The following is a 15,613-nucleotide window of genomic DNA, read 5'->3' on the forward strand; positions in this document are numbered from 1 at the left end:
GCTCTAAGCAATATACAATCCTTATAACCACAGAGGTTAGGCATAGAGTAAGGGACTGGGGCGGAGAATAGACAATTATGGATGTACAGGGGAGGGGGGTCTAGAATGGGAGGCTCAAAGGGGAGGGGGAGGGACGGAATGCAGGGAGGAGTGTGTGTGTGTGTGTGTGTGTGTGTGTGTGTGTGTGTGTGTGTGTGTGTATTATCTAAATGGAATCACCAAATAATGGGGGAAATGAAGCCTCAGCTGGACATCTCTCATCACCAAATAAAGCCTCCAGTTCCAGGAATGGGTTACAAGTAGTCAAGTTATTGAGAACAGAGGCTCCATGGGAACCCCCGACAAACAAGCCAGGCTGTTGCGAAGGCTGCTGGTTACTCTACACAAACTGTTGGTACGGCCCTACACAACTCATTTGAAGGTGGAGAAGTTGAGCTGGTAAGCTACAACCCGGTGACCTACAACGCCGAGCTTCCTGCAAGAGGAGCTAGTGCAGCATTGGCACAAAGCTTACGGAGTAACCCACCGAATCTGTTCAGATTGAAGGTCTGCTGTGTGAGACGGAACCCATCCCCAACATGGCCGGGGTAGCCAGGAGTCTGAAACTAGATAGGTCAGGGACCTAGGGGAAAAGCAAATGCTGTGTATTGTTCTGCTACAGGAACAAAGCAATAGAATGACTCCTAATGTCATTCTACTATACTCATAGATCACTATCGTGCTCGGCCATCACCAGAGACGCTTCCTCCTGCAGTAGATGGGAGCAAAAATAGAGATCCACAGCTGGGACTTGTGCAGATGGGGGAGACCTAGTGACGTTCACTCCTAAATGGATGTCTGCCGTAATTTGAAAAGCGGTGCACAAGAGACAGGCGCCTTTACTGGGGGAAAGAGAATGGGAAAGGGGGGAGGGGAGAAGGGAGGCTGGTCTCTGGGGACAGGAATGGCAGAAGGGAAGGAGAAGGAGAGACAGAGAGACAGGCAGAGAAGCAGAGAGAGGGAGGGAGGTAGGGAGGGAGGGAGGGAGGGAGGGAGGGAAATGGGAGGGGCAGGGGCAGGGCCCTTTAAAAGGTTGCAGAGTGAATATGCACAGGTGGTGCTCTCAGTGGCTGCAGCTGAGGCCATTTGCTGTCAGAGCCCCAAGGACAGTCAGTACAGATGCCTGAATACTAATAATGTCTCCATCAAATCCCGCCCCTCAGGGCTCAGGGAGCTATGGGGGAGAGAAGGCAGAAAGATTGTAAGAGCTAGAGTGTATTAGGACACCAAGAAAACAAGGTCTTCTGGATACAGCAGGATCGATGAACATATGAACTCACAGACACTATGATTCCATGCATAGGAGCTGCACAGGTCTAGGTCAAATGGGCGCCCAGCACTGAGAGGGGAATTGGCCACAAGCCCCAATCCTATTCCAGAAGCTATGGTAACCACTCACAAATGAAAAATTAGTTTTCTCCAGTGGAGTCTCCCTGGAGGTTCAAAAAATACTTAAGGCTAGGCCCATGCCCAGTAGTGCAGTGCCAACACAAAATGAACTTGGTAGCATTCGAGGAGGTCCTTGGTGTCATAATTCTTTGTCGAGGTTTTTCTTCTTTCCTACGGTTTTCGGTTTTTATATGATTGTATGGGATTTCTGTGTTTGCAAATGTGTGTGCCTCTGTGTCTAAATGTGTTTCTTGAGCTTTGTCTTCAGCTCTTTTGCTTCTGTTTGTTTTTTGCCCTATTCTGGTTTGTTTTTATTTTACCTAATTTTATTTCATTATTATATTTTAGATGCCTGCTTCTAATGAGAGAGAGAAAGAATGGGTGTGGATTTGGGCTGATGGAAAGTGGGGAGGATCTTGGAGCAATTTGGGGAGGGGAAACCATAATCAGAATAAATTGTATAAAATAAACCATTTTCAATTTAGAAAGATAGCATTATATTGGAACGAATCAGACAAAAAAAATCTTATTTAAGCCAGACTTGATGATGCATGCTATACTGTCAGAACTTGGGAGGAATTTAAGGCCAGCCCGGACTATATGAAAGTCTTTCTTGAAAAAGGCAGTTATTTTAAAACAAGAAAACAAAGTCAGGACAGGACCAAAACACTAACCACCCAACCAACACGGGACCAAAGCCCATCGTGAATACAGACATGGAACCTTCATCGTGAGATTATCAATCGGAACCCAGCTCTACATAAAACATGACAGAGTTGGTATCCTAGTTTTCTCCATTGCTCTGGTGAAACCCTGATGAAGAGCAGCTTGGGTGAGGAAAGGTTTAACTTCCAGGTTGGTCCCTCATGAAGGGAAGCCAGGACAGGAACTCAAGGCAGGAACCTGGAGGCAGGAGCTGAGCAGGGACTTCGGAGAAACACTGCTTGCTGGCTGGCTCCCGGGTCACATCAATGACCCTGTCTTCTATAACCCAGGGCCACCAGCCCATGCATGCTGGCCCACAGTGGGCTGGACACTCCGTCAGTCAGCAATTAAGAAAATACCCCACAGGCCAATCTCCTCAACTGAGATTTTGTTTCCCAGATATGTCTAGGTTTGTGTCAAATGGACAAAACTTGACTATGATAGCTGTGATTATCCTAATTGCAAAGTTGATTCAAATCCCAAATCAACAAAGATAATACGTCATACTGATAGAATATAGGTTAAATAATATTATCTGAAGAGATGAATCAATAAAATTCAATGAATTATGGCAATATTGACTTAACCCCAATAAGGTAAGTGTGGGAGACAGAAGCTGAAGGATTGCGAATTTGGGACTACCTGTGCTTCTCTCTCTCTCTCTCTCTCTCTCTCTCTCTCTCTCTCTCTCTCTCTCTCTCTCTCTCTCTCTCTATCTATCTCACACATACACAAAAGTAACAAAAAATAAGCACATTCAGAAAAGTCACAAGATCAACATCAAGAATTTGTGATATTTTCATATGTTAGTAACAAAAAATTGAAAATGAATTAAAATACCTTGTCTGTCTTCAAGACCAGGGAGAAGCGGTTACCAAGTCCTGGGTAGAGCTCTTCCGGTGTCCAGGTGTGACCTGAGGTGGACTGAGGGAATTGACAAAGGAGGCCTACTCTGTACTAAGGGTTCTGGGTCAGCACCTGTTTACAAAGAGCAGAGGAAGCACGGCTTTAGGTTTGAGTGTGTTAGAGCTGCAGAGGACTAATCATGTGTGAGTTAGAGAGCTAATTTCCAAGGCCAAAGACTGTCAGTCACATAGGTACTCTGTAACCCTGCTGTGGGTCATGCTTTTGGGTTGTGCCAGCAGCACATTTATGCCTGCCTGCCTGCCTCCCTGCCTGCCTCCCCTCTCTCTTTCTTTCTTCATTTATATATTAGTTTTCTAAAGCGCTGAATGACTCAGGCAAAGACACCAGCAGGTAAGGAGAGACTTGGGTGGTGGTGCTGATTTTGTCACCTGGGAGCTGTGTCACCTCAGGCAGTACCTGCCACATTGTTCTGAGCCTCCACACTTAACATGTGAAATGGGCTCCAAGACTCAGGCTCCAGCAGTTGTGCTGAGCAATCTGAGCCTAAAGGAAATCTTGAAGACTTCGGTGTGACGCTTGACACCCAGGAGATGGAACAGTGTAGCGTGCGTTCCTCCCTTCACATACTTTAAAGCTGAGTCATTAGATGTTATCACAAGCGAAGTTCTTACAATTCGCACACCACTCCATCGCAACAGCATAGCCTCATTTAAATGTTAAAATTACAACAGCATAGCCTTATTTAATGTTAAAATTACATTTCTGTGAAGTCATGTATCCAACTGAATCACCCTTAAACAAATGCAATCTTTTTTACATGATCAACGAATTAAACTCCGGCATATGCTGCTACTGTGGTCACCTCTGGGTTTGTCTAAAACTCTTCTGTGTTTTATTGCTGTGTAAATATTTGGAAAACTTTAAAGGGCTAATTTCAGATTTATGCCTTCTCCCTTCCACAGTTTATACTTCAAGTCTATTTCTGCACTCTGGGCTTTCACTGCTGGAGCACAGTGCAGTCCTCACACTGTTACTATTTACATTTTTTGCAATCTGCCACAGGTTTATAAAACTTTCCATTTGCATTTTCGATGTGATTAGCTGCTTTTAATTACATCTAAAGCTTCCTTGCCAAGTAATGATGAGAAAGCACAGAGAAGTCACAGCGGCGACGTACGAAAGGCCAGACAGGCCTCGGAAAACTGCTTCAAGTGCTAAGTAAGTAAGTCCACCTCATTGTACATGTGCGGTGGCCTCGGTTCAAACTGCAGCAGAACGAAAGATAAGCGGCGTGAGAAATGCCGGCAAGAGGTCTCTCAAGTGTACAGGCTCAAATCCTACTTTGAATATCAGAGCATAATTGATTATTTAGGGGAGGGTTTTGGACTTTAAAAAAAAAAAGCACACGCCTACACTTCCAATTCACAGGAAACTGCAGCTGGCGGCTTTTGACCAGACTCGACTGGGTCACTCAACCTCAATGGTTGCAGCTTGTGCTGGTGCCTGCTCTGCTCTCTGTCTCTGACTCGCTCTGTCTCCGTCTCTCTGTCTCTGACTCTGTTTCTCTCACCCCTCCCCCCTTAGCTCCCTCCTCCCTGTCTCCTCTCTCTCCCATGTTCCTAGCTCTCTAAGGACCTAAGTGCTTAAGCCTTCTGTGAGTTAGATTTGTTAAGCAGCCAAACATCTTCCAGAGACTTCTGGACACATCCTACAGATTTCAGCGACAAGTTCAAATTCAAATCTTTGATAGATTCAAGTTCCTCTACAGCATCTCTTTTTCTCCAGATATTGTTCTCTCCGCACGTTGCTGGGAGATGGGGTCTCCTGACTTCTGTAGTCTTTCGTTTGTACATCCTTTAAGTCATCTGGTCAATCATCCTGTAAACATTGACTGTCAACCACGAACCAGGTATGATGCTTCAGGATTGGGGGATGATAGTGTGCCCAAAGGAAACCCTGTCTCTGCCCTCTAGGAGTTGATCACCGAGAAGAAATAGGCTTTGCCCAAAAGATCCTGCCGATGACTAACTGTCTGCTCCGATAGAGAGCTGTGGAGGCGGGAAGCCTTCGGCAAAACACAGAGCCTTCATCTTGCTGGGGTGCTTCTCAAAGGAAGTGAAAATCAAGAATGTGATTGGGCCTTGGGCTGTAGGATAGGAGACAGGGCATGTGGGTGGCCCACAGAAAGGGAGGAAGCCATAGGGAGGTTTGGCTTGATCAAGAGCTGGGGAGAGCCTGGCCACACCTGTGTGTTCCTCCTTCTCCCTCTACCCGTCCAGGCAGCCTCAGGGTCCTGCCCGCAAGGGAGAAATGCTCTCCCTTTGGATCAGCGCCCTTTTGATCTTTGCGTCTTAAGGCTCTGACATCAAGCAGAAACCGTGAAGCAGAGGGACAGCTATGCATGGGAGGGAAGCCAGAAGTTATTGTGGGACTTGGTTTGCAGAGCACGCGTGGGGGCAACTTGGCCCCTTGCACGAGTCTAATTTAGAGGTTTTCCCAGCGGGTGGCCCTAACTCATCCAGTGCCACTCAAGGGTGCCCTCCCTTCCAAAGGGCGGCTCCATTTTAATTCAAACCAAATCCCAGCTTTCTGTAATTTCAGATGGTAAGGAAACACTGGACGGGATGTGAAAGCATGTGGTTTGTGCAGAGGAACTCAACCATGACTTACTCTACGCGCTGGGTGCCGGCAGGCAGGCTGGGTGCTCAGCAGCCTTCCCAGCCTGAAGCTCTGACGATGACAGTTAATACAGGGATGCCGGGAGGAGGAGTGCTGGTTTGGGGGACATTCCAGTGAACAACGGGGGAGGGGGGACCCGGAGGAAGAACATGGCTGCTAATTGGTGCATAGAATAGAACAAATTCCCTCTCATCACAGAAAGTATTGTGTTTCATGTTGAGGAAAAAGAGACTTGCCTATAAATTAAACTGGGAAATGCAGAGAAGCAATTGTTTGCTGGCCAGAGGGGTATGCTGGGACAGTAATGAAATGGGACATGGAAGGGGGAAGGGGTGCCCAGCCATTGAGTGCATCTTCCTTAAATGTGGAGGCTTGACTTCCTCCCGGTGGCATCTCTGGGCACTCTACGCTCCTCACATGGGCAGAGCTCCTCTGTCAGTGATTGCTCCCAAGCTTCAGCAGCCACATCCTGAGAAATTATCACATCTAGGTTCAGCAGAGTGGTGGAAATCTACCTTCCCACTTACTGCAGCATCAAGTTAACTGAGAGGAGTTTGGGTTCTTTGCTATTATAAAATGAGCAACAAGGCAGGTTAGCAGCACTGAGTCAGAGACAGGAATCACCTGCAGAGCCCAGAGTTGGGTCAGGAGAGCTTCTGTAGAGGCTAGGCTCACCTTGTCCCTTTGTCTGCTCAGCTGGTCTCTTCCTCTGTGTCCTCACTCTAGCCCAGCACCTGTGTCTGTCCAGTTTCAATGTGACATGCTGGACTTGGAGACTGTCTTCAGAATGTAAACACTGCCCACCACCAACTACAGGTCACATTGCCTTTCCTAACCCTCCTGCTGAGTGGAGATGTTAAGGGAAGTCAATTAGTTGTATGGACTGGACTTAATGGGTAAGACTTACAGAGACCCCATGTCTACACAGCATTTCTTTATTAAAAAGTAAATGTACTGGACATTCAGGTGTCAGAAAGCACGGTGAATCAATCTGGTTTCTTTGGCATGGATTTGGTAAGAGGATGTTCTGGAAATGCTTTTCTGGTTAAGCCTTAAGGAGGAATATCTTTGGACTTGTGCTGGATATCAGGAAAACCTTCAACCGGGTGACCGGTAGGCAGTCTAACCCCGCTCGGATCTTTGTGGGACCCAATTAGGTGGATTAGCCAGGACAAACAAGTCCTGTGAGAATGGGCATTTTGTTCTGAGGAAACTATTTGCTCACACACGGGATTCCTGAACGAGTCACTTACAAGCCACTGGGTGAAGTGTCCTTAAAGGAATTCTCTCTCCACCCATGACTGAGCTGATTAAATTGCTTTTTCTCATAAGGTAAAGTACAAGCATAGTCACTGGTTTTACTAGAGATCGATTCTAGATAGTTGGGTTTTGTTTAGTTTCAAAAGGACTTGAAGGGATTAAAAAAGAAAAAAAATAAGTCAAAACCTTTTAAAAATCATGTATTGTCTTTTTAAATAGACTGAAGATATGTTTGGGTATACCCTTTAAACTCTCTCTTGTGAAAAATCACATTAGTCTGAAGGATTTGAAGATTGGCCGGTCACTCAGCTCATTAGTTCCCACTATGGAGTTGGTAGATTCAACTTTTGGGTTGAAATTTTAAGATTGGGAAAAAAGCTGAGAGAGAAGTAAGAAAAGGGGTCTTTCTGAATAAATTTCAAATCATGTTTACATGGTATTTTTACTGATTACTCATACCTGCTCAAGATCTTAGAATAGCTTCCCATGAAGAAACTACCACTTAGAATACTTATAGTATTCCTTTCTGTATACTTTTACAAGTTCTGAGGAAAATGGTTTTTTTCTCCTGAAAATACCCTGTGGGTAATTATCTTAGAAAATGAAGTTCTGAGGTCAGTGAGAGGAACGCTTCTTACTTCCAGACCACATGAGTTGAAATTTGTCATTTGTACCTCCGTGGTCTACCTTGTTAGCCCTTCCTGAACTTGCAAAAACAACAGCTTCACTCAGGGCCACAAACAACATTTCTTCATGGTTCAAACTCAATGCTAAAGGTTTTTGAGGGCATCAATAACAGACACAGTTTATAGCAGGCCTTTCCCTGGTCCCCAATGGTCCTTACAAGGCCCATGCTTTCCAGGGAGATGTACAAATGACAACCTGCAAAGTCCTGTTTCTTCAACTGGCCTTACTGACCTTGGGGTGGCTGAGATTTAGTTGGTCCTCACAAGACTCCACAGAGCCAGCAGCTTCTGTCCGTGTGCTGTGTGAGGTGGGGACCGTGATCCGTAGCATAGCATGAACACACTTGTCTACAGTAAGGCAGTTTGGGCTTTTGAACAGCGCGTAGTCACATCACACTCCTCCCCGTCTCTCCGAGCCTCCTTTTCCCTGTCTGAATCAGAGATAATGATTCCCGTGTGGCTGAGGTGAGGATTGAACTGAATAATAGTTGTGAAGTAGTTGCTGGTCCATAGTAGGAGTCACAAATAGCACTTGCTGACCATTGCCTGTGCCTGTCTGATGCTCCTAATGTCTCACTATCAGTCTCTGATCTCAAATGTTCCCTTCTGTGCAATGCACATGTGCAGTAAACATTAAGGAACAATGACAGGGCACAATCGCAGACTCCGGTTGGCAATATGCAAGCCTTCGGCATATGTGCTTACAGGACAGAACATTCATAGAGCTAGCCAGTTCCGGGTCGGAACTTGAAACCTATCATTCTAGGATAAGAGAACTTAGTTCCCTAGCCTGGCTGAAAGATAACACCAAGCAGACTATGGCCACAGTTTGTTCTTACATGCTGGGGAGTGGTGGATAGTGGACACAATCACTGAGACGGTAGCAGAGGTACTGGTGTGTAATCAGTTGCTTTCCTTCTCTAATGGACTTAGGGGATGGAGCCGCCTCTGAGGAAAAGCGTGGGACGTGAGGTTGTCGTTGGGATTCTTACTGTGGTCTCTGTCAGTACCATCTCCCATTTGTGGTTACTGCCTCTTCTAACTCATGTGATGCGCAGTGCCTCCCATCTCCCCTAATATGTCTCGGACTGCATGCCATCCACAGTACAGCCATTCTTCTCTCTGTGTAGATTTTGAGCCATGTAACCCATTGTTGGTATAAAAGGACTGAACTATTTTTCATCTGTTCTGAACATGCACAAACTTTCCCCTGTCACTGTTCTCTAAACAATGCTGTACAGTGACATACATTTACATTATATTACCTGTTACAAGTAATCTGGAGAGGACTTAAATTATTTGAGATGGTATGTGCAGACCCGGAACCATCTTACAGAACGCAGTTGAGCTTCTTGGGTTTGGGCAACTGAGGGAGTCCTGAAACAAATTGTCATAGATACTGAGGGATAGCATGTATTAGTCACCTCATAGTTGCATGTGTTAGCTGTGGATTTGGATGTCTGACCTGGAATTACCCTCACTTTGCCCCTCTCTGCTCAGAAACCCTGTGTGGGGGGGCTCTTGAGAGAGGAAGAAAAAAATATTCTGAGAGTCCCAGGATCCCACAGTCCCCAGCTCTGGGTGGGCTTCACAGTCAAGCTCCAGGGCGTGTCTGAAAGTGTGACGAGCCAATGGAGAAGGCCCTTCAGTTGTAGTTCTGGGGACTGAAAACAGGGGCCTTGTCCTGCTGGATGGAGAGCTCTCATACATGGAAATGCTTAAGACCCAGCCAAGCCAAAATCAGTCCCGGAAAGAGGCATGACAGGGCCTCATACCGAATCCGGTCTTTCCAGACCTCACAACCAGTCCTACTCCTACAGCTGCGGCCACGCCATGTTGTGAGCCAACCCAGTGCCCGTCCAACAAGTGGCCCCATGATTGCTTTATGCAGCCTGTGTGGCATTTCTGTTGCTTCTCTCTTGACAACCCCTCCGTGCTTTGACTGAGTCTTTAGAATTGAGCTCTTCCAGTCACTCCTGAGAATGCAACTATAAGGAATCAGTAAGGCGTTTTCCTTTGAAGTACCCTCTACAAAGAATAGCACTCAGGAATTAAGTAGGAGGTTAAATTCATTGCAAGATTATAAATCTGTATGCACTGTTTGGGGTCTAATGGTTTCATGTATAAGTTAAGTATGGGCAGTTAAGGTAAAGACGCTTTAGTTTTTTAAAGGTCAATGACAATGGTAATTTAATTTTAGATCATTGCCGACAGAGTTCAAGTCAACATACTCATGACTAGAAACCTGACAGAAATTAATGCTGATTATTGGGTCTACATTTCAGAATATGACCTGAGTAAGGGTCATTGATGGTATCCAAAAGGCCTGTAAAATTGTAACAATAATTTTGAAAGCCACAGAGATGTTATCTCTACCTTAGACCTTTGCATTTATTGGGGGCAAGGAAGAGAGAAATGTATCCAAAGTGATGGGACACCAGTTAGGAAAGCCAGAGTCCTGGTTGGGGGCAGAGAGAGGAAAGCAAACTTCAGACAGGGGCTTGATGCCCCTGTTGACATAAAGCAGGGGAGAAAAACAACTTTCATCTTATATGATAGTTCTTGACACATCGTGTATGAATTGGACAACTGTATCCAGACTGTAAAGCTGAATCTGGGCTCAGTGATCAGCCATAACTGTTTATTAGTGATGCCCCTGGTGAGCAGAGGGGTGGATTCTGGAGAGGCTGTATGCTTAAGTATTTTCTATTCCCAAGACAGATTCTCAGCAGAAGACAGAGTAAATAATAATAGTGCTTCATTGTAGCAGGGCATATTTTGTGAGTGGCTGGTGGTTAAATAAAATTGGGCATGAGTCTTTATATTTTCTACAGACATTTCCAGAACCTAGGGAAGCTGTATTAGCTACTTCCCTGTTGCTGTGATAAGACACCATGACCAGAAGCAACTGTAGAAGGAAGAGTTTGTTTAGGTTATAGTTCCAGGGGGAGAGTTCAAAATGGTGCAGAGGGCGTAGCAGTGACTTGCTGGGACACGTAGCTGGGAGACCGTATCTTCAACCACAAACGTGAAGCAGAGAGAGAGAGTGAACTGGCAAGGCTATTGTCCATCCTAAGTGACGTCCTTCCTCAAGCAAAGCTATACCTCCACATCCCCTCCAAACAGTGCCCCCAGGTAGGACCTAGTGCTCATGAGAGACATTTCTCATTCAAATCATCACAAGGGCCGTGGATAGAAGTTGATGTATTGCTGTACTGGCAAATATTGAGCTTAGGTAACACCCTCTTTATATAATAGAAAAAAATTAAATGTTCCAATACAGTTTAATGAGAAAATATGGCTAAAATAAACAAAGGGAACAGTGCCCTAAATGTTAAAAAAGGGGGTCTACCATGGATTCTGGAAGACGTTTTTAGGGAAAACGTAAGACATGAGCGACTGGGATGAGGTGGGCTGCACAACAGAATGACATTGGCATAGCCCTCTTCCAGAAGTTTCTCATTGCGTGTGTCTGTGTGTTTAACTGATAAAGCTTTCTGAGTTCCAATTCATTCTCATCAGCCCATATCCCATAACTTTTGATGTGCTGCCCTGAAAAGAAGCCTGAGATTCCAGCTTGATTTCTTCTTGTGTCCAGCTTACTTAAAATGGTTTGTTTATGCTATGACCAAGGAATGAGCCCTCAGTGGGCTTTTTTTTTAGGAATTTATGGAGTTATAGATATTCTGTAGAATATCTCGAATATGATTTGTGCAGATGGGATAAAGCATTTCACTATCACATTGAGTTTGTTAATATCGCTTTGTTTTCCTAACTACTGTTTATATATTACTATTTAAGAACATAAAAAAACAAGAGGGTTTCCTATCTCTCTTTTGTCTTATTTAATATCTTCACTTTCATTAATATTTTGTAATCTTGTTATTATATTTATATTTTAGATATTTCAACTTGTTACTGTTATGTTTAATTCTTCATATAAGTTTATTTTAGATGTATGTCTTTTAACTATCAGTTAGAGATTATTTTCTCTTATCATGACCTCTTTCAACAGGAGATTTGAATTACAGAAAAATCTCAAACCTATAGAGGGAGAAAATGATGGATATAGTTATGCTTTAAGTGTGATCTATTCACCAGTTTTCAATATCAATTTTGTTTAAAACTTTTATTTTTCATTTTACATACCAACCCCAGTCCCCCCTCCCTCCTTCTCCTGCCCCCACCTTCACCCTTCCCAACACCCATCCACTCCTTACAGGGATAAGGCCTTTCTTGGGAAGTCAACAAAGTCAGGCATACCAAGTTGAGAGAGGACCAAGCCCCTCCCCTCTGTAACAAGGTTGAACAAGGTATCCCACCATAGGAAGTGGGCTCCAAAAAGCCTGTTCATGCAAATGGGATAGGATCAACTGCCAGCCCCCCACCCCAGCAGATCAAACCACATCACTGTCACCCACATTCAGAAGGTCTAGTTTGGTCCCATGCAGGTTCCCCAGCTGTCAGTCCATAGTTCCTGATTTCCCACTAGCCCTGGTCAGCTGTCTCCATGGGTTTTCCTATCATGCTCTTGACCCTCCTGGTTCATATGTTCCCTCCTCCTTCTCTTCAACTGATCTCCAGGAGCTCAGGACAGTGCTAAGTTGTGGGTCACTGCATCTGCTTTCATCAGTTACTGGATGTAGGTTTATTTTTGTCTTTCTGGGTATCGGTTACTTCACTCAGGATTTTTTTTCTAGTTCTATCAAATTTCAGGATGTCACTTTTTATGGGTCACCATGGCTTAAAGTTTGAATTCGATTTTGATTATTTTACAACAAAGATTTTATAAAATTTTGGAGAATTGGCAGAATTGGTTTTCTTTTGGTTTTGTAGGTAGAAATGGTCAAGGAGAAGAATTGATGTCAAAACTAAAAACATTCTCTTTATTTTGTGCTTCCAGTTATAAATAATTTCCTAGCAAATCCTCCAAAGAACTGCATGACATTACTAATATTCTTTAAGGTTTGCATCTGATTTGATCTTACTTCTTATTAGTTGTCTTCTCTTTTATCCATATTGCCCTTTTTTGGATTTAAGATGTAATTTTTTCTCTAAAAGATATTCTTTCATTGTTCCTATAGAAAAGGCTCTGGGCTAACAATTTTCAGTGAATAATATTTATTTGTGGATAAAATTTCAGTTCAAAACAGTTTTTGCCTTTTAACACTGGAATCATTATTTTCCAACTCTCTATTTCTGAAGGGAAGTCAGGTGGTTTTCTTTAGGGGTTTTAATAATTTGTTTATTCAGGAAGCTCTTTGTGATATGTGTAGACAAAGAGATGTTCCCAGAATTGTGTAGAACCAGCATACCTGACTTGTGGGCAGGGATGAGTCACCTGGTTAGATGACTAGAATTGAAAAGCTTCATCATTTCTTATCACTCTGAAAGAGCTGAATAACTTAATGCTTTTCTGACTCGATTTTCTTTCTTTTTTTCCAGATTTACTTTATATTGTTTATGTATTTATGTTTTGTCCACATGTATGTCTACACACCAGAAGAGGGCATTGAATCCCACGGGACTACAGTTGTAGAAGGTTGTGAGCCACTATGTGGTTGCTGGAAATTGAACTCAAGTCCTCCGGAAGAGCAGCAGTGTCTTTAACCACTGGGCCATCTGCCCAACCCCTGTCTTACTTTTCTTGAAGAGTTTGTCTTTTTTCCAACTGGCTGGAGCAGAAGACTGTTTGGAAATAACAGAAGAGCTGAAGCTGTATCTTCAGTTTCTCGTAATTGAAAAGGAAAGGACAGCCTGCATTTGCTAATGAGCTGGATACAGATCCAGCCTCTTCCCCGGTAGAATACCAGGACATGGAACTGAGCCACAGAATAAGGCCTCGAGCCGAGAATAACAAGGATTTTGTTATGTTGTCCACTCCAGGACCCATTCTGCTATTTTCATAACATTCTAAAAGATTTCGCATCTGCAAGTAATTAGTTGCAAAATAATCTATCTTGGGACTGTGGGTTAGTGAGGGGTTGGGCAATAGAAGTTCCAACTGTGGCCTAGCAACGTGTCAGTCTTGTGTTCCTTCTGTCTTTGCCTGCTTGTGAAACTGTAAATACATTATGTAGGTACAGGCTGGTCCTGCTCTGTGATGAGCATGGCCGTTGGTCTGATGTAAGCTCCCTGTGTACAAAGGTCCTTCTGACATCTTGATTCTTTTCCACAGCACCCTGAGAGGCAAGAGAGGTTACGATTTTTATCTGATGGTGGCATGGTTTTCTTTTGTTATGAATTTACAAACAGTTCATTAATTGTAATGACACACAGAGAAATCCACAGAAATAAATCATTGTGACATAGCTCTGTGAACAAGCACAATTCATACATACATACACGTGTAACCAACACTGAAGTCAGGAAAGAGAACAATGCCAATACTCCCAGATTCCCTTCCAGCTGCCCACCCACCCCACAAGGGAACCGCCCTTCTGACTCTAAGTCAGTGATGGGAATGTTTGAATGAACTTTGTGTGGCACATGAACCACACAATGCATACATTATGCTTGCCTGCCTAGCACACGTATCTTCACATGATAAATTCACATGTAAAAAAACAACAAAGCCGTGGATGTCTAACTTGGAGACCGCGCCTCTGGCTCCACTGGATGAAGGATACGCAAGTGGAGTACTAGAAGTTCTGTCCATTTCTCTTGAGAACTGACCCCAAACTCAGCATAGAAAGAGAGCAATGTTTCCTTCCCTAGTGCTTGGAGAATAAAGGGGAAATCTTTTTTCCTACTGTGGACTTCTAGAAATGTAGGCTGTCAGTACTTAACTCACGTTGGTCCCACCTAGGCCAAAGGCAAGGATCAGGGAGTGATCCTTTTTCAAAGGATTTTCCTGTTTGGCTATGTATTTTGCTCAATTATCATGAGAGAGGTCCACCTTGTGCTCCAGTAAAGGAAGGGATATTTTACTGGAATGCAGAAACTAGTAGCCAGTGCCTAAATTACCTTCTTGCTTGGAAGAATGTGTCCCCACGGATGAAGTCCTTCCTTGTGAATAAATTGCTTCTCTTTGCAGTGGGCAGAGTCAAAAATAGGCACCACTTAGCTCCAGCTGGAAACCTTCCTGAGAGAAAATTCTGGAAGCCTTCTTTCTCATATCTTCAGCACTGCTGGTCTCTAATTCTTCCCCATATACATACTGTTTGGAGACTTACAAGCTAGTGGCCAGTTATTGTCTGCCTGAGGAAATGGTTTGGAGCTTGTGAATGGAGGGATGGAGAAACGGACTGTGGTCAGGCTCTGTGTTGCCCTCAGCATTTGTTATTTGTTTGTTCATTTATTTGATTATTTGTTTGTATGTCTGGGGTAGCCTAGGCTAGCCTTGAACTCACTATGTGGTTGATTCCATTCCTGAACTCCAGACCCTCTTTCCTCTACCCATCAAGGGTCAGGACTGCAGGTGTTGCCCCCACAGCCTGCTTGAACTGTTGCTTTTAGATGGAACCCAGCTACTTCAGTGTAATAGCACAGATGCTAATGGAACCTCCATTAGAATATAACTGTTTATGAGCAAGAAGGGGGAGTCAAGATTATGATGGGGAAACCCACAGAGACAATTAAGGTGAACTTGTGGGGAGCTCATGGACTCTAAACCGACAGTTGGGCACCTACATGGGACCAAATCAGGCCCTCTACATGTGGGGGACAGTTTTGTTGCCTGAGTCTGTTTCTGGGACCCTTGGCAGTGGGACCAGGATCTATCCCTGGTGCATGAGCTGGCTTTTTGAAGTCCATTCCACATGACGTGATGCTATGCTCACCCTTGTTGTGGGGGAGTGGCTTGGTCCTGCCTCAACTGAATTTGTTGACTCCCCATGGGAGGCCTTACCCTTTCTAAGGAGTGGATTGGGGTGGGTTGGGGGAAGGTGGGGAGAGGGAAAGGAGGAGAGAGAGGAGGAACTGTGGTTGGTATGGAAAATGAATAAAATTTTCTTTTAAAGAAAATGCCTGCTTTAGTCTCAGGCCAT

General features: G+C 44.3%; 1 long non-coding RNA gene across 1 annotated transcript; it reads left to right on the forward strand.

Annotated features, from left to right (window-relative positions):
- The first annotated feature begins 361 nt into the window (after nucleotides 1-361).
- Nucleotides 362-13,936, forward strand: LOC121133487. Its single transcript, XR_005870337.1, has 3 exons — nucleotides 362-546; nucleotides 4,063-4,218; nucleotides 12,529-13,936. It is a non-coding gene; the product is annotated as an uncharacterized LOC121133487 (long non-coding RNA).
- Nucleotides 13,937-15,613: the final 1,677 nt, after the last annotated feature.

The sequence above is a fragment of the Mesocricetus auratus genome, unplaced genomic scaffold (genome assembly GCF_017639785.1).
Source record: "Mesocricetus auratus isolate SY011 unplaced genomic scaffold, BCM_Maur_2.0 Super-Scaffold_100022, whole genome shotgun sequence".
Classification (NCBI taxonomy): domain Eukaryota; kingdom Metazoa; phylum Chordata; class Mammalia; order Rodentia; family Cricetidae; genus Mesocricetus; species Mesocricetus auratus.